The sequence below is a fragment of the Rana temporaria genome, chromosome 8 (genome assembly GCF_905171775.1).
Source record: "Rana temporaria chromosome 8, aRanTem1.1, whole genome shotgun sequence".
Classification (NCBI taxonomy): domain Eukaryota; kingdom Metazoa; phylum Chordata; class Amphibia; order Anura; family Ranidae; genus Rana; species Rana temporaria.
Window position 1 is genome coordinate 165,521,313 of NC_053496.1, and position 25,441 is coordinate 165,546,753.

The 25,441-nt window shown below is 40.2% G+C and overlaps 1 long non-coding RNA gene across 1 annotated transcript in view; it reads right to left on the reverse strand.

Moving 5' to 3' along the window:
- LOC120909959 overlaps positions 1 to 25,441 on the reverse strand; it is a 275,381-nt gene that overhangs the window by 42,280 nt on the left and 207,660 nt on the right. The window lies entirely within an intron of this gene.

A 25,441-nucleotide genomic window follows, 5' to 3' on the forward strand; every position in this document is an offset into this window, starting at 1 on the left:
GTAGGGGGCCCGGGCACACAAGGTGCCCTGGACAGCAGGTGGAATTGGTGCAGCAGGATAAAGCGGCAATTACAGAAGGATGCCCTGTGTGGCTGTCTGCAACAGCTTAAAGCTGGTTTCCCTCCCTCCCGTTGGCTTTCAGCTGCTGCAAAGAGAGAGAGACAGACACAGGGCATGCTTCTGTAATCACTTCCCTCTCACTGATCCCTTTCCTTGCTATGCTCACTTTACTGTGCTTCCATTTATGAATGGATAGGAGCTTCTGTCTCCTGTTCATTCATCTTCAGTGCAGCTGAGGCTACAGAGAAAGGAACTGAAGATTCCTCAATTATTTTCTCTGTTTGAAAGGTGAGATGCCAGGGGTCTGTTTAGACCTCTGATATCTCATCAAAAACCCCAACAGCATTGTAGAAAATAAATAAATAAAATGTAAAATAAAAAAAATTACGAATTGTAAAAATCTTTTTTTATATTGTAAGAAAAAAACATTTAAAAACATGTAAAAAAAAAAATATTTAGAAATAATTTAAAAATGTAAAAAAATAATTTTAAAATATTGTAAAAAATATTAGAAGGTGGCAGTGATGGGCACTGATAGGTGGTACTGATTGACAATGACAGGTGGCACTGGTGGTCACTGTGGGCACTGGCAGGGGGCACTGGCAGGCGGTACTGGTGTTCACCAATGAGGCTGATGTGCCTCTTCCACTGGGGACCGATGTCCCGTACACAGCCGATGATTGGCTCTTTTTCTCCTCATGCTGTCAGTGCAAGGGAAAAAAAAAACAATTAGCGAACTTTGTTTTCATCATGTGATCAGCTGTCATTAGCTGACAGCTGATCACGTGGTAGGGGCAGGGACCAGGGGCACGCAGGGTACGTGCAAAGGGGAGGACGTCTATTGATGTCAATTGGGATCTGTGCTGTAGCCATCATTCAACTAGTGTGGGCCCCTAAGGGTTAATTAGTGTGCAGGTGTGGGTGAGTGGCTCTGAAGGCACGCTGTCAATGTTTGGGGGCCATGCACCTGCATTCACATGCCTGTCAAATAAGGACCTAAGGCTGTGTCCGTACAGCTGCTGCATCCCCATAGCGTAATAAAAGCTGCCTGTACACAGCAATAGCCAAATAAATAATAAAAAAAAAAAACTGTGAATTACACCGTACAGGCCACAGCACTTATGTGAATGTAAATATCTAATTTACACAGAACTTTTTATTAACTCAATACAATTTTATCTTTTACATTTAGCAGGAATTATGTTATGTTTGTGTCCACTAATAATGATTTTTGTGTATTTTTAATGAAAATATAATTTTGATATGTTAGGGGAAGGGGGTGCCTGTCAGGTAGGCTGTACGGGGGGCCTGTGATTTTTTTTTTTTTTTAACAATATATTTTTATTAAAAGTATTTACTTAACAGTAAAGATTAAACTTGTCACATTAATCCTTAGTAACCAACCGAGTTACCTTGATTCATAAGATTGTTCTTATAACAATACAGTATTTGGTAACCTGTACCAGCCTACCCCTATCGGGTTCAAAGGGGGCCTGTGATTTCTAATAGCCCTGAATACATACTTAGACTTTAGAATCACTTTTCAACTTTTAAAGTCTATACTTTTATTTAAAAAAAGTCTTATGCATACTTACTCTTCCTCACAGAGAGATAAGTTGATGGTCCCAAGGAAGAAAAGGAGTAAGAGGGATTTCTTCAAGGTGAACATCTTTAGACTCTGTGGATCATTTGGATTAATGGAAAGAAAAAGAAGACAAAAATGAAAACATGTTAAAAAAACTGACCTACACAAAGATTTTTTGTTTCTACTATACCTTTATGTTACTTTAGGTTTTATATTTTGTTTTATTTTATTACTATTTTGATTTTGGTATAAGTAAATAAGTACCTTTTATCTTTAAACATTTCTCATCCTTAAAAGGCAGTTTAAGAAGAACCAAAAATTAATTTAACCAAAGAGCCACTAATCAGCCTACCAACAGGTACTTATTACGGGACCCCACTATGAGCTGGGAAGGAAGTTTAGAGCCCAAAACCCAAGCTAACCAAGGAAACAAGAGACATTTGTGCTTTTCAAAAATACTTTCTTACTGAATTATTCACAAGACAGAGAATATATTGAATACACAGGAACATTAAATGGGGATTAAAATAATATGATTTAACAAGTATATGGCATGTTTCTATTAAAAAGCTATTTGACTCAGTGCTGTTTGAATTAACAAATTAAGCTAAATACAGCCCAGAGAGCCTACAAGAGTCCACATGTGTACATCTACATCATAATAAATCACTAAGAACGTTGGTATAAAAAAGTCTAGATGCTGGAGTAATGGGCTCTTGGGAGACCCAGACATCCCCTGCAGAGATCCCTGGCTTCTCTGGCATTTGCACTGACCTCTCTTGCATAACGGATTTGATGACATTGGATTGAATGTTATCTACAACAGGTAACTTTGTCCTTGTTGGTGGCTTCTACAGATTTTGGATTTTGTCCTGAGCCACCTTAGTGTTCTAATATGCTCTGTGCTGTCACTTTTCCACTCTGATAATATATGTGATGATTGGGTCCTGACTATGCACTACATCAGCAAAGTGAAGTGTTTAATTATAGTCTCCCCCTAGCTCAAACACATCTCAGGCCCCATACACACGAGAGGATTTATCCGCAGATACGGTCCAGCGGACCGTATCCGCGGATAAATCCTCTCGAGGATTTCAGAAGATTTCTATGCGATGGCGTGTACACACCATCGCATTGAAATCCGCGCTGAAATCCTCTGCCGATGACGTGTCGCGCCGTCGCCGCTATTATGACGCGGCGACGGGCGCGACGCTGTCATATAAGGAATTCCACGCATGCGTCAAATCATTACGACGCGTGCGGGGAATCCCTTTGGGCGGATGGATCCGGTAAGTCTGTACAGACGAGCGGATCCATCCGTTGGAATGGATTCCAGCAGATGGATTTGTTGAGCATGTCAGCAAATATCCATCTGCTGGAAATCCATCCCAGGGGAGATTTATCTGCGGATAAATATCCGACGGAGTGTACACACCATAGGATCTATCCGCAGAAACCCATTTGATGGGATTTATCTGCGGATAGATTCTATGGTGTGTATGGGGCCTAACACTCTAGATGTTTTGATTCACACACAGATAATAAAGCCCTGAAGAAGCGACGTAGTATACCGCGAAACATGTTGACAGACCCTGTGTAACACGTGTGATACTTTGTCTGAAAAGTTCTCAAAATGTATATGTGTTTATATATATATATATATATATATATATATATATATATATATATATAGGCCTACAGTTGCCCAGTTTTCTCTTTTGGATATAAAATATTATATGTACAAAATAATAAACTTTTTATATCTTGAGAAAAATGATTGATGCATGTGACATACTTTAATATATCCATGGGAACCACTGCTTTAAAAGAACATTTATTTCATATATTCTCTTGTATTACTTACCGGGCTTGTGTTCCCTATGGTATGAATCCATTGGACTCTTCTTTCTAATAGGCCCTCATTTATGAATATATATATATATATATATATATATATATATATATATATATATATATATATATATATATATATATATATATATATATATATATATATATATATAAAGTCATACAGACATGATAGGTAATCATTCTTTCTTTAAAAAAGTGTTTTAAACTTTTGGTTGATCATACCCATTTAGCAACCATTATAGCAAAACAATGGATTCCTCAATTGTAGTTAAAGGTGAAATAAATTACCTAAAAAATGTAATTGTGCAAAATAAGCCATAATGGAGAAAATGATATGAGGAACCTTGCCATCATTTAAAATCAAAATAAAAGTCATTTAAATGTTACCTGAAATCAGAATACTAAGGTTTCCTTTCTTATCAATAATTAAATTAAGAATAAAAATAAGATAACAACATTCCAGTATATACTTACCGGGTGGTTCAGTTGGTTATGAGAATGTAGACAGCTGGAAGACTTCAGTGGAGGTCTACTCTACAAAGAACGGGGTTGGCTTATATAGTAAAAGAAAAATAAGTTGAGTAAAGAGAAGTTTTAATAAAAATTTAATTTAGAAGTCACATCTTTCTTAGGAACACACACCTTATACCACATGTATTCATTAAAATATTTGCCTTCTAGTCTCCAGGTAGGACAAATATCAGCACCAAGTCAGCAGTTTAGTTCCCTCCAGAGCTCACATTTAGACAGTTTTAATCTAAAATCAATTTAAGAGGAATTCCAGCCCAAATTTTTGCTTTGCTTTATATACAGTATCATGGGGTCATTTTGGACAGTTAGTTATTCCTGTTTAAGTGTTCAGTCAGTTTTGCTTAAAAGGAAGTGACCTCCACATTAACACCCAACTTTGTACATGACTTGCAATAAAGTTTACTTGGTCCCAGAAAGACCAGATTCTGAGGACAGACCTCGCTTTCAGGAGACACTCCTTTGATAAAAAGTTTCTCCATTTCTGTTCCCAGCAGTGACGGGGCTCAGGTCAGCATTCAGACTTACTAACCCTGGGCCAGCCCAGCATGAGGAGGGACACAGGAATTATACAGTTGTGCTGCCTTCATCCCTCTGCTTCAACCAATAGGGACCATCTATTCTACTCTAATTAGCCCACCACATTTGAACCCACTCCAAAGTCCAGCCAGGGAGTTAGAAGAGAAAGACAAGCTGATACCCAGTGAACCCCTGAGGAAGACAGACATGAGAGGGAGAAAATGGAGTAATCAGGCAAGCAGAAATAAGAGTCCAGTGATATCTGCTGCTGAATTCACCCATATTATTATTTCTGTCTTTTTTGTTTACTGTATATAATCAAAAATGAAAAACCCAGTGGTGATCAAATACCACCAAAAGAAAAACTCTATTTGTGTGAAAAAAAAATGACATCAATTTAGTTTGGGTACAGCATTGCATGACTGCACAATTGCCAATTAACCACTTCCCACCAGGAAGACGTCTATGGACGTCCTCCAGTTTCAGTGGTTATACTGGAATGATGCCTGCCCCTACAGGCATCATTCCAGCATGTACAGTATATATATATATATATATATATATATATATATATATATATATATATATATATATATATAGTACAGGTGATCTGTATGCACAGAGTACAGGTGATCTGGATACATGGAGTACAGGCGATATGTATACACAGAGTACAGGTGATCTGTATACACTGAGTACAGAATATCTGGATACGTGGAGTACAGGCGATCTGTATACAGGGAGTACAGGTGATCTGTATAATTGGAGTACAGGTGATCTGTATACAAGGAGTACAGGTGATCTGTATACAGGGAGTACCAGTGATCTGTATACAAGGAGTACCGGTGATCTGTATACAAGGAGTACAGGGGATCTGGATACAAGGAGTACATATATATATATATATATATATATATATATATATATATGTACTCCTTGTACCCAGATCACCTGTACTCCTTGTATACAGATCACCTGTACTCCAATTATACAGATCACCTGTACTCCAATTATACAGATCACCTGTACTCCGTGTATACAGATCGCCTGTACTTCATGTATACAGATCACCGGTACTCCATATATACAGATCCCCTGTACTCCTTGTATACAGCTCACCTGTACTCCATGTATACAGATCACCTGTACTTCGTGTATACAGATCGCCTGTATTCCATGTATCCAGATCACCTGTACTCCATGTATACAGATCACCTGACGCTGTTGTCAAATAACTCCTCAATGGCTGATGTTGGGGCTATGGCAGGAATAGATGTGGAGGCAGGTTTATCCACTCTAGAAACTGCAAGGGACTACACACTTGTCTCTGCGTGCGTGACAGAGGATGAGGAAGGCTTAGTAAGCCAGTTCACTATCTCCTCTGCATGTTGTGGCTGGATAGCATGGGCAAACTCACTAAAGAGAGGAAATAATGCCCTGTCTGAGGACTGACCACCACGTCCACCTTTGCCTGTGGAAACATTTGTTGCTGGCCCCCTTACAGTGCCAAGGGAACGTCTGCCTCTCCTTGTTGTCCTCCCAGACATTATTGGGAGGGATGGGGCGGTGCTTATAAGCTAGACTGTCTGAGGGCCTATCCAGAAGCAAGAGAGCAGAGTAGGGTTGGTATTTGCGACTTGCAGTCCAACCAGAAGTGACGGTTCTGCCGGCCGAAGAGCCTGTCATGGTCGGAGGTAGAGTGGAAACTGTTGCCACTAGGGGACCATCCACCTTACTACCAGGGACAACTGTGAGTAGCTTAAGCAAGTACCAGAGCAGTTTTCTCACCAACCGGGGATGGTGAAGAATTGGGAAACTTCAGCAGATGTCAAGCCAGTGGAGGTGACACTTGCAGAGCAATATCGTGTGCCAAGCTAGGGACCAAGCAGGCTAGTGGGGTGATGCTTGAGGAGTATCTGTGAGTGCCAAGCTAGGGACCCAGCAAGGATGCGGGGGTGACACTTGAGGAAGATACTGAATGAGAACATTGGAAGAGCTCAGGGGATCCAGTGGCAGTAGATCAGCAAGTCTAGTGAAAGACTTGAGTAAAGATCTATAATAGGAAATTGTAGTGAATAAGTTCATTACATGGAAAATTGGAAAGAAACTGCGCTAAATACTAAACAAAAAGAAGGAAAAGAAAGAAAAAAAACTGCAACGTAGTCACAGTCTATTCAATCCGAGAGCTGCGATTACCATGTGAACAATAAATACAAAAACAAAATGTGAGAAACATTTCAATCGCGCTACCCCTAAATCATGTGAAACAAGTGTTTGAATCACAAAACAGGTGATATATGATGGTATATATAAATCACTAATATACCAAAAATAAGGGAGGTTGATGGCCACTAGAGGGCACTATATAGCACTCTCAAGCCCCTCAGTATCAGTAAAACAGTGATAATATTGATAATAAACATCAAAAAATAATTACATTACATTTGGATAAAAAGATATTAAGCAAAGTAAATAAAAATAAATATTATGGCCCGGATTTACAAAGCACTTACGCCGACGTATCTCGAGATGCGCCGTGCCCACAAAACTAGATACGCCTGAAAATGGGCTTCATCCGACCGACGTAACTTGTCTACGCCTGCGTATCGTGGGTGCATATTTACGCTGGACGCATGTGGCGCAACCGTTGATATTCTATTCAAATATGCAAATGAGGGAGATCCGTTGATTCATGAACGTACGTGCCCTCCAACGCAAGGGCAATGCGGGTGAGGACAGCGTTCGTCTGCGCCTGCATCCGCAGCTGTCGGGTGGTGTTGTGCCGCTGGTGGCTCATGGTCTGCCGTCCCTCCGCCTCGATGGCAGCAGTGTTGGCCTGCACTCACATCATGCAGGCTGTCAGAGATGGAGCTGCTCTGCTCAGCCTTCTGCGTGAGGCACTGCTGCACACTGGCTGCGGTGCCCTGCACAGCCAGTGTGCATTCAGCCTGGGTCTTGGCCGAGGAGGCCAGGCTGTCTGCCACACGGCGCAGGTCATCGGATAGACCACCCATATGGCGTGTCTGCCGGGCCTGCTCCCTCTTCAGCTCCTCTTGGAGGGCTCCGGGTACACCCCTGGTCTTCCTTAAAGCCTTCCTGGGGGATGGAGAGGCGTCTGCCCGTTCGGACGGGGTAGACTTGGAGGGGGTTCCCCTGGATGGGGTAGCCCTGGAGGGGGTTCCCCTGATGGGCGGGGAGGTGTCTGAGGGTCCGGGGAAGGTGGAAGCCTCCTCATAATAGAGGCATTCCTCCAGATCCACCATCTCCTCCTCAACATCCTCTAGAGGAGAGGTGTGGGTGCTCCCCTCCACCAATATTACCTGGCTTCCCAGGAGGTCAGGCTGAGGCACAGGATGTTTGGGGGATGGCTTGGTTTGGACACCGGCAGCAGACGGCCCAGCTCCCTCCAGCACATCTGTGGATGACACAAAACATTCACATGTTGGTGGACCCACACACTTGTCACATATTCCCTTCCACCCCCTCACATGCTACACACCGAATGGGGGATAAAACACACTTACCTGTCTTCACAGCCTGGTCACTGGAGTCAAAGCCCTCCATGCCCTCCACCTGCTCGCGCTGCAGACAGCTGGCGATGACCTCCTCCTCATCAGTCAACCGCAGAGCAGAAGCTGGTCCTCCTCCCGTGCCCCTGGCGTGCCACCTCATACTGGCCAGCTTATCCCGGACCCGACGTCTCATGTCATTAATTTTCTTATTGATATCATCGGGGGTTCTGGCCTCATGTCCAAGGGCATTGACATCCAGGGTGATCTTCTTCAGGATCTCCCTCTTGCGTGCCTTGCTGGTCCTGTCACTGTGGGCACCATGGAGGTACGCATCATATTGGGATAGCCCTCTCCTCCATCGAGAAATTTCTCTTCCTCCTCTCCTTAGCAGCTGCCATGGCTCAAACAAAAGTACTTTGCTCCAGGGGGGGAATCATGCAAACGGATGTACTTTTGCGCTGGACGGGCGCATGTCTAGGCGTATTTATGCTCTGGGCGTAGGCGGTGGGCCGGCGTATCTTAGGGGTTACGCCGGGCGAAGTTGTGAGCATGCGCAGAGGGGTACGGGACATGCGTTCATGTCACGGCGCATGCCCCGTTTGAGATACGCCGGACGTAAATCACTGCGCCAGGCTCAGACCATCATTTGCATGGGGTCACGCCCACTTACACTTACGCTGGCCTGCGCCTTCGAAAATACGCTACGCTGGCTCATCTTGGTGAGCACTGGTACATGCCTCTCTGCGCTGCGCCGGCGTAGCGTAAAAGAGATACGCTACAGCGGCTTAAAAATGCGCCGATGTATTTGAATCCGGGCCTATAGCAATAAAGTCAATAAATGTTTAACACGTGAAATGCTAAACACTTGTGCTCTGTGCCAAAATTCAAATCAGTTGAAAACGTGTCCAAAGAAAAAGTGATGTATCCTCCACCAAACTATGGATTGACTCCTTACCAAATTGCCATGATCCCTTATGATAGGGGATCATGAACAGCATGTAATAGGTAGTCACTCCCAGTCTCGCAGTTCAAACAGATACGATCCTTAACATTGGGTCTCATCCACAAGTGATTAAACTTCACCAGCATCAATGCCCATCAATGTCCGTTTCGTAAAATATTACTTCTTCCAGGGGCACGGGAGTGCGCTGTCGTCACCCAAGAGCTCCCGAGGCATTTTTTTACTGCATGCTTGTAAGTGCAATACAACTTTTTATTTTATTTTAATCATTTAATGCACTATGTGGAGCTGTTATTGTTTTTTACATGGTGGGCATTGATGCTGGTGAAGTTTAATCACTTGTGGATGAGACCCAATGTTAAGGATCGTATCTGTTTGAACTGCGAGACTGGGAGTGACTACCTATTACATGCTGTTCATGATGCCCTGTCATAAGGGATCATGGCGATTTGGTATGGAGCCAATCCATAGTTTGGTGGAGGATACATCACTTTTTCTTTGGACACGTTTTCAACTGATTTGAAAATTGGCACAGAGCACGGGTGTTTAGCATTACATGTGTTAAACATTTATGGACTTTATTGCTATAATATTTATTTTTATTTACTTTGGTTAATATCTTTTGATCCAAATGTAATGTAATTCTTTTTTGATGTTTATTATCAATATTATCACTGTTTTACTGATACTGAGGGGCTTGAAAGTGTTATATAGTGCCCTCTAGTGGCCATCAACCTCCCTTATTTTTGGTATATTAGTGATTTAGATATACCATCATATATCACCTATAGGGATGAGCTTCGTGTTCGAGTCGAACGTATGTTCGACTCGAGCATCGTACGTTCGATCGTTCGTCGAAATACGAACAAAACAGGTCGTTCGTGCCAAATTTGAGTGATGCGCCACTGTTAAATGCCGGGGAGGCAGGGGAGAGAGAGGTGACAGAGATAGAACAGAGAGGAAATAATGGACATATGCCTCTAACACGTATCATGCAATGTGTCAAAAACCTCTTCCTCTCCAGGCGTTGCTTCCAAAATATTCAGACATAAATTCCTTCATTATACGATGTTTTATTCTTCCAACGATTATGACAGCTAGACAGTTTATGCTTACATTGTTACGTTGTTACAGACATCATGGCAGGTAGGCATCACAAAGTTACAGAAGGAGGAAATAGATGTTACATCTTCTCTGCTGGAAAGAGCCCCTTATGATCTTTCTCCTGGGTGAGGGTCCCATCCCCACCCTGAGGCTTCCGTAGGGCCGGGATGACCCTCGAGATTCCTGTGGGTCAGATGACCCTGAGGTTTCCTAACTCACTATGCTTACCACGTGTACATTTATACAGGTTTAACAGCTAACTAAGCACAATTGGCTCGTTTCCAAAGAAGGTTGCGATGAGCTCTAACACCCAGTTATGTATTTTTAACTAACATCTCCAACCTCCTTCTTGACGTAGACTTTCAAGAATAGATATGGCCTACAACAGATGTAACTGACCTTGTTTGCCCTCAAAGCTACCATGTCTAAACCAAAATGACTCAGAGACCTTTATAACATAATATCAATACATTTAAAATCTAACAATTCCCCCTTAATGCACTGTAATTAACAAACAAAATAAGTGCATTCATCTTAAATAACAAAGGTTTCTGATTCACTTTTTTCCAATACAAACAATACAATTTAACATTTCAGATATTGTACATAAACTTTTTCCAAAATTCTGCGATATTCTTGTGAAATATTTAACCATTTCATTCCTTTAAGAAATTATAAATTATTATAATATTAATTAATTTTTAATTTATTCTCCATCTAAATGATGTAATATTAAAATTTCTTTTACCTTCATAAATATTACTTCTTATAACTTCAACCATATCATATAATTATCTTATATTTTATCATAAAGAAGAAATAAATATATTTTTGATGTATCAAATTATATTACTCTATAGTATTGAATTATTAATTCATAAATACAATTTTTTTTCATTTCTTTTGAAATTTCAATAACCAAATTTCTTCAGTATAAGTTTTTTATACATTATCCTAGACACTGAACAATTATAAACATAATACGTAATCTACTTGTTTGTGGATACATAAAAACATAACTTTCCCATTTTTGATTGTCGTATTTTTATATATTCTATCTTTGTAATCTATTTATTTATCCATCTATTTAATTTATCTATCCATATAATTTATTTATCTATCCATGACCAGCAAGCAACTCTCTTTTATTTATTTTTCAATGTTCCATATTATTTAATTCAACTATAATTCTGTTTACATACTTTAAAATCCTTTTCTTCCACACAAATTTGTATGTTTTTTTAACTATATTAATACTTCAAATGTATACTTTGTTATACATTCTTGTAATAACAAACTATCCATCCAATATTCCCAAGTTATGTGTTCTATAAAAATGAATAAAAAATTTATTATTCTATATGAAATAATAATTTTATGTGTATTAATATGTATTCTTATAAAAGATTTAGAAACCAAAACAACTCTTTTCTATATTTCAAAAAATTCAAAAAATTCCTATATTAGAATTACATTCCAACTCCCCCTTACATAATGATCAATCGATCAATATGTCACTTTTGATGTAAGTCCATATGAATAAATCATTGAAGTTCATCCAAAAATGATGATCCTTGATAACATGATTTTGAAAAACTAGAAGTAATAACAAAATAGAATTTTAGTTGTGCTTGTTTCATGGTCATGAAAGAAAACAAAAAATAAAATAACCTTCCCAATTGAAATCTGATATTTCAGTTGGCATTCCTATTGATATCCTTGGTACGTTCAGAATTATATTCCTAACCATAACTTTAGCTACTGGAATAAATTATGAAACATACTCATAAAAAGTAGAAATCTTATTCAAAACATAATTTCTATTCGAATTTAGCAAAGGCCTAGCCGTATTTTGTGAACAAACTTCTGAAATTCCTATACTTGTACTTTGTCTTATGCAACAGATGTCAAATAACTACATATGCTAATTTTAAAAAAACATAGAAGAACAGACATTCTTCATCCTGTTATTAACTCAAAAAAAATGTAACCAACCCTTACTTTAGAAAAGGTTTTAAACCAAAAATATAACCGGTAAATAAGTCACTTAGAATTTACCTTTTCTTGAATCATCTTACCCTATTTAGACTTTAAAATACTATTGTAGCGTTCTATAATATCTGGGTACTAAAGATGATAAGAAACAATAACTTTATCAAATACTAAAATTGCATACATGTCCTTCATCACCTGTCCTATAAAAATGAAAAAAATCATTATCTGATTCCATGGTTTGAAAACAAACCCCAATGGAATGTGACAAAGTTCATAACTTCGCTTTCATTAAAAATATATAATTTTTTCCTAGAATTACCTCAATTAATTTTATCAAAAATTAACTAAAAAGGAAAAAACATACTTATATACTCCTTCAGCAGGTGAAAAAATCTAATATACTCAATCTACATAGATTGCAAATCTCTCAATACTTTATAGTATCAGATCACTCTTTGCCTTTGAATTGCTCTATAAACATAATAAAACAATATTCAAGAAGTTTGATGACAAAAATGCTCTAATAATGAGTAGTTCAAAATTTCTTTCATTAGCTCAAACAAAAAATCAATTAATCAATTTGTCAGTCAATCTGTCAGGTACCTGGATATGCAAAAATAAATATTTTCACTTAAAAATAATTCTATCCATATTTGTTGGAATCAATTATTTTTACAATGAATTTTATCTTCATTATCAGTCTGTACGGAGACAAAATTTTCATCGTCCCCCTTTTTATTCTGTGACTAATTATATTTTGTAAAAGTAATATTTTTATCAGATTATTGTATTTTTCTTTACTATACTTTACTTATAATAGCTTTAATTTTGCAAAAGAACATTTAGGTTGGGTTATCCTAAATATCTTATATCAGAAAGAAACTTAAATCATGTTCAAGTATTTTTCTTTTTTTAACCAACTTATACAGTATGGTTAATTTAACCACATGCCCTGTCACTCTGACTGCTAAACAAACAAGTCTTAAGATCACTTTTTCAGTGTAGACAGATATTCAGAAAGTTTCATCTGTGCCAATATAAATATACATAAATATACTGTATATAGATCTAAATGGATTCCTCCCAATAAATATCCACTGAAAAATTGATAAAGTAACTTTTGCATGATTTATTTGTATCACTGTGGCTTATCTCACTGCATAATTTTAGCTTCAACTGACCTTACTTATTAACATCCAGTTGTCACTATAGACAAAAGCTTAATCAAAGCCTTGTGTTGACACCCTCATGTTTAAAAATAACACCTTTAGTTTTATCAAAACAAATGGTGCAGAATCCACGTGTTTTTTTCAAAAACAATTACTTTAGTTAGTACTTAGTAATACCTTATTAAATATTTTTTCCAACCATGCACCTTTATTTCAGATTTCTGAAAAAAGTTTAAACACTAACGTGTTCAGATCCATAGGGGAAAAAACTCTTGTCATGACTGACCATCTGCTTAGTAACTCGACCTCCATTTCTCTGTTAATGACACACTTCCAAAGAAAGATCTGTCACTGTCAGTCTTAGCTACCATTCACTATCCAATTTGTCTAACCAATCTCATTTTATCGTTTTTACAATTTTTAACCTTTTTTCAAAATTTTAAAGCATATTTGGTTTGTACATCTGCTAAAAATCATGTACATAATGTTATAATATGACTTTTGATTATATTAATGACAAAAAATTAGTGGAACAATCTCATGAAACCCAGATCGGCCTCTGCGCATGAACCGACCTGTGTCCCCGAGAAAATTACTCCAACCAACTCTTTATCAGAAATACTCAATTTCTCAAAAACTTTTAACAATAGTTTTCTCTTCAATTTTTGCTATTTTTAGATTGAACAAAACTTTCACATTTTAATATTTTTCCTGGGTAAACTTTAGTAATTTAGAACAATTTACTACTTTTAATTAAATAACCAAACCCAAGTTTGGAAACTTTTGTAAAATTGCTCAATCCTTAACTTATTATTTTCTACAACCAAATCTGTAGGATTTTTGTTAAATACTAAATACCTTGTTGTTTTCCATTAACTGAATTTTATACAGTTCTTACATAATCTTAATCAATAGTTTTTCCTTAAACTTCTGCCCGTTTGTGCTTTGAATGACATGCAATAACACATTTCTGTTGTTTTAGGCTAAAATATTCCCGAACATATATATGCAGCATTAAACTTAATTTCCTTATTAAAGAACTTCTTACACTCTGGTATTAATTAATTAATTACCCCACTACTGTTTACATGCCTGCATTGCATATATATATATATATATATATATATATATATATATATATATATATATATATATATATCAATTCCTGAATATTACTGAGATATACTTCTGAACCTTGAGATTAACCATCCCATGTTAAACCACTTATATAAAAAAACATATTTACCCCTTGTTTTAGAATGATTTTCCTGTGCACTTAAAAAAACAAGCAATAAACAATGTCCTTTAACTTTGTCTTCTTTAGTTTCTTTTGTTTGTTACATTGACTGTCTTTGGTGACTTTTCTTGTTGCATTTTCATGTTGCTGTATCTTCATACGTTGCTTTATCTTGGAAGAGTAATGTCCTTATTTTCTTTGAAGAATTAATTTTCTAACAGTTCTTGTACGATGTTCATCTCTGGCTCGCCTGGTTCCTTTTGGCTCACGTGTTAGTGTAAATGTTTATTTAAGCTGTAAAGTAGCCTCAAGTAAACAAATGTAAAGATGCGTGCGTAAAAATAATGTCTTTCTCCTTTTTGTGTATGCGAAAGGAATGTATAATGTATAGTGTATTCTTGGACCGTTCAAACATCAAAATCCATAATAGCTCACTCAAAGTGTACATCTGCCTGTGTGACTACAATGGTGGCCTTAAAAAATAACGTGAAGCTTCTATTTGGCAGCTTTCTTCACGTACGTAAACGTCTACGATTTTTCTTCATCCTCAGCTGGATTTTGCATGATATCTTGAAACCTTCTGTCCAAAATAGCTGTGGCTCAGTAGCCCTGTGTAAGGTTTTTTTTTTTTTTTTTTTCTGCTCGTAAGCTACAAGCATTCTGACAGGTGAGAAAACAAAACAGCGTAAAAACTCACCCTGTGTTTTTGAGCCTTCTCTCGTCTGATGGAACACAAACGCCTTTTCGTTTCTAGGTTCTTTGGTCGTATTTTTCTTCAAGACTTGAAAGAACAACATCTTTGACTTCATTTCTTCATTTCCCCCTTGTCAAGGCTTTAGGAAAAAAAATGACCAGTCTGGCTGGCGTCCGCCAAATGTTAAATGCCGGGGAGGCAGGGGAGAGAGAGGTGACAGAGATAGAACAGAGAGGACATAATGGACATATGCCTCTAACACGTATCATGCAATGTGTCAAAAACCTCTTCCTCTCCAGGCGCTGCTTCCAAAATATTCAGACATAAATTTCTTCATTATACGATGTTTTATTCTTCCAACGATTATGACAGCTAGACAGTTTATGCTTACATTGTTACGTTGTTACAGACATCATGGCAGGTAGGCATCACAAAGTTACAGAAGGAGGAAATAGATGTTACATCTTCTCTGCTGGAAAGAGCCCCTTATGATCTTTCTCCTGGGTGAGGGTCCCATCCCCACCCTGAGGCTTCCGTAGGGCCGGGATGACCCTCGAGATTCCTGTGGGTCAGATGACCCTGAGGTTTCCTAACTCACTATGCTTACCACGTGTACCGTTATACAGGTTTAACAGCTAACTAAGCACAATTGGCTCGTTTCCAAAGAAGGTTGCGATGAGCTCTAACACCCAGTTATGTATTTTTAACTAACATCTCCAACCTCCTTCTTGACGTAGACTTTCAAGAATAGATATGGCCTACAACAGATGTAACTGACCTTGTTTGCCCTCAAAGCTACCATGTCTAAACCAAAATGACTCAGAGACCTTTATAACATAATATCAATACATTTAAAATCTAACAGCCACGGCCCATAATTCACTGCGACATTGCGCGCTGATGATTGGCCAAGCATGCTTGGCCAATCTCAGTGCCTTCAGTACAGAGAGCCGTAATTAGCCAAAGCCAGGGTGGCTTTGGTCAATTATGGCTTATGGGGTTTAGTACACGCCCCACACTATAAAAGGCCGCCTGCAGGTCGGCCTTGTGTAGTGTGTTCCGGCGCTGGTTAGAGATCAGTCAGAGAGAGAGACTGTAATTTTTTCTAGGTAGATAGAGCAGGCAGGCAGGCAGGTTAGTCAGTTAAAGGTACAATGTGTAGAGGATATACATACATCCCAGGTGTTGTAAATATATTTATACACTGTATAGCTTACCTAGATCAGTTCTTCCTAATTTACTGGCAGGTAGTTGATTGTGCTAGCTGCAGTATTCTCACGTGGTGTATTGCCTGTGTCCTCTGCAGTGTGCACCATAAAGCTACACAGGCATACTATAGACACCCAGCAGGTACAATATTTAAAGGAATTTTTTTATATTTTTTTTTATTTAAGAATCATGATGCTTAAAAAAAATAATAATAATAATTCCTTTAAATATTGTACCTGCTGGGTGTCTATAGTATGCCTGTGAAAACGTCTTTGAGAACCCGGGTCTTGCCCCAGGGAACATGTATCAATGGAATTTTTTTTTTTTAAATGGTCATTTTTTCTGGAGCAGTGTTTTTAATGATGCTGCATCATTAAAATCACTGCTCCAGAAAAAACTACAGTTTTTAAAACTTTTTTCCATTGATACATGTTCCCTGGGGCAAGACCCGGGTTCTCAAAGAGGTTTTCCGACAATAACTTGCATATGGGGCTTTAAAATTAGCACTTTTGAATTCGAACGTTTGAGTTCCATTGACGTCAATGGGGTACTAAATGTTCGTGCGAACGTTCGGTCCGTTCGAAGGTTCTGGTGCGAACCGAACGCGGGGGTGTTCGGCTCATCCCTAATCACCTATATATATTTTTGTATATGTTTTTGACATGGGTCGCGGAGGGCATCTCTACTAGTTTCGCGGTGTGAACCGCTTCATCAGGAGAATGTCTAAAACCCTTGCCAGACCGGGGGCATCAAAGTGCCACGAGAGGAGGTCTCACCGCAGTGGACATGGGGGGACGTGCCATGGATGGGCTAACTGCAGTGTATCAATACAGTATAGGACACTGTGGGATCAGCACCATGTTGCAGAGCATGGGTGATACACTGCAATCACCCAGCACATTATACTGGGTGATCAACAAGGTAGGTGACTCCCTGGGTCCACAGTGTGCCATGGACTGCAGTGCATCGCCCATGCTTTGCTACATGGTGCTGATCCCACAGTGTTTTTTTTATTAGGTTATCTTTTTACCTTTGGTATATCTCCCTATTCATGTCCGCTGCGGTGGGACCTCCTCACGTGGCACTTTGATGTCCCCGGTCTGGCAAGGGTTTTAGACATTCTCCTGATGAAGCGGTTCACACCGCAAAACTAGTAGAGATGCCCTCCGCGACCCATTTTACATTGGGATATCTCCCCCATGTGGGGACTCTTCTTATTGTGATCCATGTGGTCTGCCACTAAATGGTTTTAATTATGCATGAATGTCATTGTCTTTTATTGATTTTTTTTAAATAAAACTGATTTTTTTTTATATATGTGCCTTATACCTTACTTTATTTATGTATCTGTACCGCGATAGTCCAATTGTCCGCTTCTCCCTTGTTCTTCGGAGCTTTTGATTTGGGGACAAATCTTCCGATCCTTTTATACTAAATTTTCTGGATGATGGTACGACCAATTGTATAATAGATTATTTATTTATGTTTGAAGAGGCTATTTTTTCTTATAGACTGTTATTATGCATCCTAACAAGTCTCCTTTCTCATGGAAGAGTACCAGCCTGGTCTTTTGACACATCCCACCAGTGCTTCTAGGGTTAAAACAGACTCCTGTTACTGACTGTCACTTACTGATATGGCAGGCTGCAGAAGCAAAGGGGCGGGCACTGAAGATTTCAGAAAGTATCTGCACCAATATGATGGCAGGGGGAGGAGCCCCCGCTCTGCAGAGAAGGATAAGGAAGTGCTGCCCAGTGTGCCTAGTTGTGGGTCTGATGCCGCGTACACACGGTCGTTCTATGTGATGAAAAAAAATGACGTTTTTAAAAACGTCACTTTAATTGACCGTGTGTGGGGGAAAACGTTGTTTTATGTCTTCTAAAAAACGACCAAAAAAAATGTAAGCATGTTTTAATTTTATGTGTCGTTTTTCAAAACGTCCACTTTTACATCACAGAAATTGACCGTGTGTAGCAAAAACGTCGTTTAAAACAAAGTTTTTTCACCCGCGCATGCCCAGAAGCTACTTATGAAGCGAGCTTCAATGGAAAAACGTGGTGGAACGTAACCTCGCTTTGCTAGAACATTGTGAGAAAAACGATGGTGTGTAGGCAACTTTGTCTTTGAAAATTGAAGTTTCAAAAACGTCGTTTTTTACTTCACAGAAAATGTCGTTTTTTTTCATCACATAAAGTGATGGTGTGTATGCGGCATGAGAACTAGACATGTGCACAACAAAAAAAAAAAAACGTTTTTTTTTGTTTCGTTTCGTCTCGTTCCGTAGATTCGTAAAGATTCGTAATTTTGTAAGACGCAAGTTTTCCTATTCGGACCCGTTCGTATATTCGTAACAGTTTTATTTTCGTTGATACTGAATGATTCGTAATTCTGTCTTATTTATTTTCGTTGATTCGAAATTCTGAATTTTGTTAGATAATAATTTTCATTTAATGGATTCGTAATTTTGTACTTTAGTAAATACATTGCGGCGCGGTCATTCGCAATCTTGTATTTTAGGTTAATTTTCAACACGCGGCTAATCCATATTAAGATAGACTTTGTCTTAGACTTTCTCGAATAAAGGTACAATTTTTTTTCCCTAAATAGCTTCCTTTACCTTAGTGCAGTCCTTCACTTACCTCATCCTTCGATTTTGCTATTAAATGTCCTTGTTTCTTCTGAGAAATCCTCACTTCCTGTTCTTCTGTCTGTAACTACACACAGTAATGCAAGGCTTTCTCCCTAACACACAGCTCCTTTCTCTATCTGCAAAGTAGAGAGTGTCCTGACACTTCTGCTCGCCACCTCCCCCCTCAAGAGGCTTTCTCCACACCAGGGAGAAAGCCTTGCATTACTGTGCAGAGTTACAGACAGAAGAACAGGAAGTGAGGATTTCTCAGAAGGACATTTAAAAGCAAAATGGAAGGATGAGGTAAGTGAAGGAGGACTGCACTAAGGTAAAGGAAGATATTTAGGGAATTTTTTTTTTTACCTTTACAACCCCTTTAAGCCCCGTACACACGGTCTGACTTTTTGCCAACAAACGTCAAAATGAGCAAGTTTTCCAAAAAATTGGACCGTGTGTATGCTCCATCGGATAAACTTTTTCGATTTTCATCGGATAAAAGTTCGCTCTGCAAACGGACAAACTTTTCAGCAACAAAAGTCCGGCCAAATCCCTTCGAAAAAAATCCACGGAAATGTTTGTTTGAAGTCTGACCGTGTGTACGAAGCTTTACACTGTCCAATGTGACTCAGCACAAAAGAGATAAGCTGATTGGCTAAGATATTAAGTAAGATACATCATTTACTAACTACACTGCCAGTGCCCATTCGAAAGAACGATGCGAGTACACAAATTTACGAACAGACAAAGAAACGGATTTACAAAACACACAAATGAAAATATGAACATACGAATGAAAATACGAATACACAAAATTACGAACAGACAAAGGATTTAAAATACGGAATGCAAATCGTTCGTTAAAGATGTACTTTTCGTTCTTTTGCTGTTTCGGTGTATCGTATCTTAGTAAGTTTGTCCAATCGTACGTTCGTATTTTCGCTTGTTCATTATCTTTCTTATTCGTAGTTCCGTAATTTTTGTATTTTAGTACTTTCAGCTATTCGGATGTTCGAATTGACCTAAATGTACGAATACTAACAAATTTGTACGAAAATCCATTATGAACGGAATCGCACATGTCTACTGAGAACTGGCGCACTTTTGAATTGCAATGGTGGATTGGAAGATGTATGTTCCAGGTGTTGGCTTTGGTCTGAGCCCAAAAATGTTCTGAATGACACCGGAGTGCAGTATACACCTAAGGGTTGTCTTGTCCTGTACAAGACTGAAGGCTATGAGGCTTTGGGACTGATCTGTGGGAAGTGTTCTGGTCTGGCCACACATCTGACGCCTTGGATCGTTTGTGGACACTGCGGGGAACCCCTGCTCGAGATAGTCTCACCAGCTCAACCTCCGTGGATACTGCAAGCAGATTGGGACAAGAATGTCGCTATCCCGGCTGGGAGTGATACCAAGAGCCCACCTGCCATCACCCGAGTCGTGCGGGAAGCTGCTCCTCCTGTCTTGACGGCTGCCCCAGGATCCAGAGCTTCAGTAGCTCCTCGAGGCCACGGTCAGGTCCACCTGTTTGCTTTGATATCGGAGTCGCTGAGGAAAAGGGTACCAGAGTTGGGAAAACTGAAAGGGGTGAAAGCAGTGTGTCAGTGGGGGAGGTGATACCTGTGGCCATTAAGGTAGACAACGCGGTCAAAGCCAGTGCCAAACGCAACTACCTCCCGGCTAAAGAATGCATCACAATAACCAATTCAGACTTCCCCTCTGACGAATTATCTGAATGGTTTCCAGACACGTTATCTTGCATGGTCAAGTGGAGTGACAGTGATGAGGAGCAAGTGCGTGACATGGAGGAGGATGAAGTTCCTCCTGCTACTGCGGCTAGTGTTAAAATTGAGCTGTCTGCCAATGCAGGCTCCATCGGTATGCATTACTAGATCTTTTGCGGAAGATAGTTGGGCCCGATGGGTCCCTAAAGTTCACATTGCCAAGCCAATGCCTGTAACTAAGTCTGAGTCTGATTGTAAGCCAGATGTTGTTGCTGGATATTCAGTCTAGTGTGCACATGATGTCCGTGTCTTAATCGGATATGGGGACCCTAAAACACTGTCCAGGCTGTCCAAAGTACAGCGTATTTTTACTATTTTGGGACAGTTTTTCTTTGATAATAAAAAAAATCAGGAGATATCCGTTACCTTTTATCACTAAAAGAAATACCAATTAGTCCTGTAAAAAAAAGCGCGGTTTAATCCACATGGATACACAAAGTAGTTGCGACGATATGTACAGTTTTACTAACACATGTCAAAGCTGAAAAATTGTCTTTGGGCATTAAGATTTGTTTTGCCCTCTGTCACAAAGGGGTTAAAGTTTGAGGTAGAAGTCACATATTTCTTAGGAACACATACCTGATCCCACATGTACGGTATTTACTAAATTATATTTACTTTCTATCCTCCAGCCGAGACAAATATCAGCACCCAGTCAGCAGTTTTGTTATCTCCTGATCTGCTATTTAGAAAGTTTTAATCTAAAATGGATTTAAGTGGAATTCCAACACAAATCTTTATTTTTTTATATATCAGGGATTCATTTTGTAGAATTTTTTATTCCTGTTTAAGTGTTCAGGGACTTCAATAATACGATGACCTTGACACTGGACCGCCGAATACAAGCTGACCCCAGACCAGGCGAACCATTACACACTAGACTATACCTTACTTGACGGAGTTTGCCCTTATTGATGTCTGGAGACATAATAACCCCACGACCAGAGCGTACACTTGTCACTCAGCGAGTCGCAATACCATGTCCAGGATAGATTTTATCCTCGTCTCCAGGCCCTGTTGCCTAAGGTTACGGGTTCGGGGTTTACTCCCAGGATCCTCTCAGATCACTCCCCATGCTGGCTTACGGTGTCTCTTCGAGCTGCCTCTCCAGAGCGACTGTGGACACTTAATCCCCATTGGTTGTCAGTCCTCACAGACCATGACTCTATTGCAGGGGAACTGCTCCTCTTCTTTGAGTCAAACTCCAGTCCCGGTTGGTAACGCAGATGCTCACAGAGAAAGCTAAACAGCAGGTTTTCTTCAGCAGGCAGAGAGTATTTGAGCAGGGGGAGAGAGCGGGGAGACTGCTGGCCTATCTGGCTCATTTGGGTGATAGGCCTCCGGTGGTGGTTTCACTTAGTGACCCTGAAGGACATAGTATTACCGATCCGAACCAAGTGGAAGCTAAATTTCAACAATTTTATAGTACCCTTTAAAAGTCCCAGGGCACCTATTCGCATAGGGAACTGCAGTCATATTTGGCCACCATTCAGTTTCCTTGGCTTAACCGTGAGCAGGTCAAACTACTAGAGGCGACTATTACGGCACATGATGTTGCTGAGGCGATTGCTCAGTTGGCCAAATCCAAGGCACCGGGACTGGATGGACTCCCTTTGGAATTTTATACTACCTACTACGATATACTTGTTCCCAAGCTAAGGGCCCTGTATCAATCTATCTTTAATATGAACATACTACCTGAGTCTATGCAGGAAGCCCAAATTATAGTACTCCCTAATCCTGTGAAGGACCCCCTGCTACCCTGAATCTTATCGGCATATCTCTCTACTTCAGGTAGATATTAAGATCCTAGCCAAAATATTAGCATCTCGATTAAATGCTGCCATATTTTCACTAATTCACACGGACCAAACAGGGTTCATGCCGGGGAAGAACACTGCTATGAACATTAGATGACTGTACATGAATACCCAGGCGCGGCATGATAACTCAGGAACCATGGTGGTGGTGGCGCTTGACACGGCCAAGGCCTTTGATTCAGTGGAATGGCCCTATCTCTGGGAATGTCTACGCAATTATGGCTTTGGATCGCAATTTATCAAATGGGTGCAACTCCTGTATCAGACTCCCAAGGCAAGGATCTTTGTTAATGGTTGGTTGTCGGGGCGGTTTCCTCTGGAGAGGGGTACTCGTCAGGGATGCCCCCTATCCCCGTTGCTGTATGCCCTAGCCGCTGGCCATCGCCATCAGAGCACACCCTGATATTCAGGGTTTGCGTAGAGGTCATTCAGTTGATAAGATAGGCCTATACACAGATGACACTGTCCTATACCTAGCAGATCAGGGACCATCACTGAAAGCAGCGTTACGAATTATCGAGCAGATGGGTGGCTATTCGGGATTGCGCATTAATTGGGACAAGTCCCAAATTCTCCACATAGATATTTGTCCCCCCCCCACTGGTGACCCCTCCGATGCCACTCTTCAGAGTATCCAGGATTAAATACCTGGGAGTTGAGGTTACCAGGAATCTGACAGATTATACACCCCTGAATGTGGTACCGCTGTTTGACATGATCAAACTCAAGACGTAGACGTGGGCTAGATTACCGTTGGGGGTGATGGGGCGCATAAATATTATAAATATGATTATATTGCCCAAACTTCTGTATATGGTGTGGCATGCCCCTTTATACATACCCTTAAAAATATTTAAGCAAATGGGAGCTATTCTGAATTAATTCATTTGGGGGACTGGCAGACACAAACTAGCTTGGCACATTTTAAAGAACCCAACGGATATGGGCGGCGCATCCCTACCAGACCTATATGACTACTACCTGGCCTCACAGCTCTCTCATCTATATCACTTCAATACCTCGGAACTTCAACGGTATAGGTCTTTAGTTTGCGATAAACCCGGGCACCCAACACACACACCCCTACAAGCTATCCTCTGTGGGAAACAACCAAATAAGCAAGCATTAAGGCACAACTCGGAAATGTTATTGCATCAACGAATATGGGAAATATCCCTTAAAAAACTAAATGTTGGGAAATGTTATTCTCATACCCCACTGTGGCTTAACAGCCATATGCCAGAACTCACGGAGATTCCCGACTCGGTGGTATGGGCTAGATACGACATAATATACCTACATCAAGTCCTATCGAACCCTGGATTCAAACAGTTTCAGGCACTTAGAGAGGAGTTTTCGCTCCCGCAGCACTTAGCTTTTAAATACCTGCAGCTCCGTCATGCACTCAGAGCCCAGCTACCGTCTCTGGATGTAGAGACGGAACCCCCACCGATGCTGGGTATTGTTCTGGGGAGGGATCCCTCCAAGCTTATTTTGCACGTGTACTACACCATCAGGCGCAGAGGCACAGTGGCCGTCTCTCAGAAGGCCAAGATGGCTTGGGAACAGGACGTAGGCCCAATAGAAGACGCAGACTGGGAAGAAATACTTGAGGGAACCAAGACTGCATCCCCTAAGCTGTCAGATAGACTGACGCAAACTTACACTGTTAACAGAGCCTACCTAACACCATTGAGATTGGCCAAGTTCCAACGCACATCCAATCCGACCTGTCGCTTGTGTCAGTCCACTCTTGATATGTTTTACCATCTCATTTGGAGCTGCCCAAATGTTCAGACGTACTGGACACAGGTGGTTCGCTTGCATGATAATATGGGCTCCCCTGTGGTACTTGACCCTAAGTTGTGTATTCTGGGATTACTGCCTGACGTAGAGGTTGATAAATATCATACAATTTTCCTTCTTGAAACACTATTTTTAGCACGAAAGTTGATCGCCCGGAGATGGATGCAGGATTTGCCCCCCTCTCTACAGCTGTGGGAAAAGGCTGTTAATGATACTTTGTCATTTAAAAAGCTGATATACACACACAGGGGATCCACACAAAAATATTCCAAAATATGGGACAGGTGGATGGAGGATGGAGAACATGTGTCTGATTCTGCCTCAACTGGAGGGTGTCCTATATCAAAATGCTAAAGTGTCCTTATGACCAAGTGAATGTATATCTAGCGGTTTCTAGGTGAACAAAAAACTCTATGCATTTTACCATATGCAACTGTACTTTTATTGACTGATGTGCTTGATTGACATGTAATATGTGCTTTGTATTAATAAAGTTGGTTTTCCCAAGTTAAAAAAAAAGAACCGCCTGGATACAGGAGTTCTAAGATGATCTCATCCTGGAATTGAAAGAAGGATCCAGTCCGTCCTGAAGCTCTGTATATGACATGAGCGTTCAGCAAAGCCAATTGAAATAAATATAGAGACACTTGTTTGTACCAGCGTCTCGCCTTACAGGCAATATGATACGGCTCTATCAACTGGTCCTTGAGGTCCACCCCTCCCATATTTTTGTTATATTGGTGGACACAGAGGGGTTTCTCCACAACACCAGCCCCCATACGAATTTGTACTGTCGTGTCTGCGTGAAGGGTGGTAAGAACGAAAACATTCTTATTGTCCCGCCACTTCACGGCGAGCAAATTATTACACCTTGAGCAGGCTCTCTCCCTCAGCCTAAGACAGGAATCTACAAGCCGCTGGGGAAAGCCCCGGCGATTAGGTCGCACGGTGCCACAT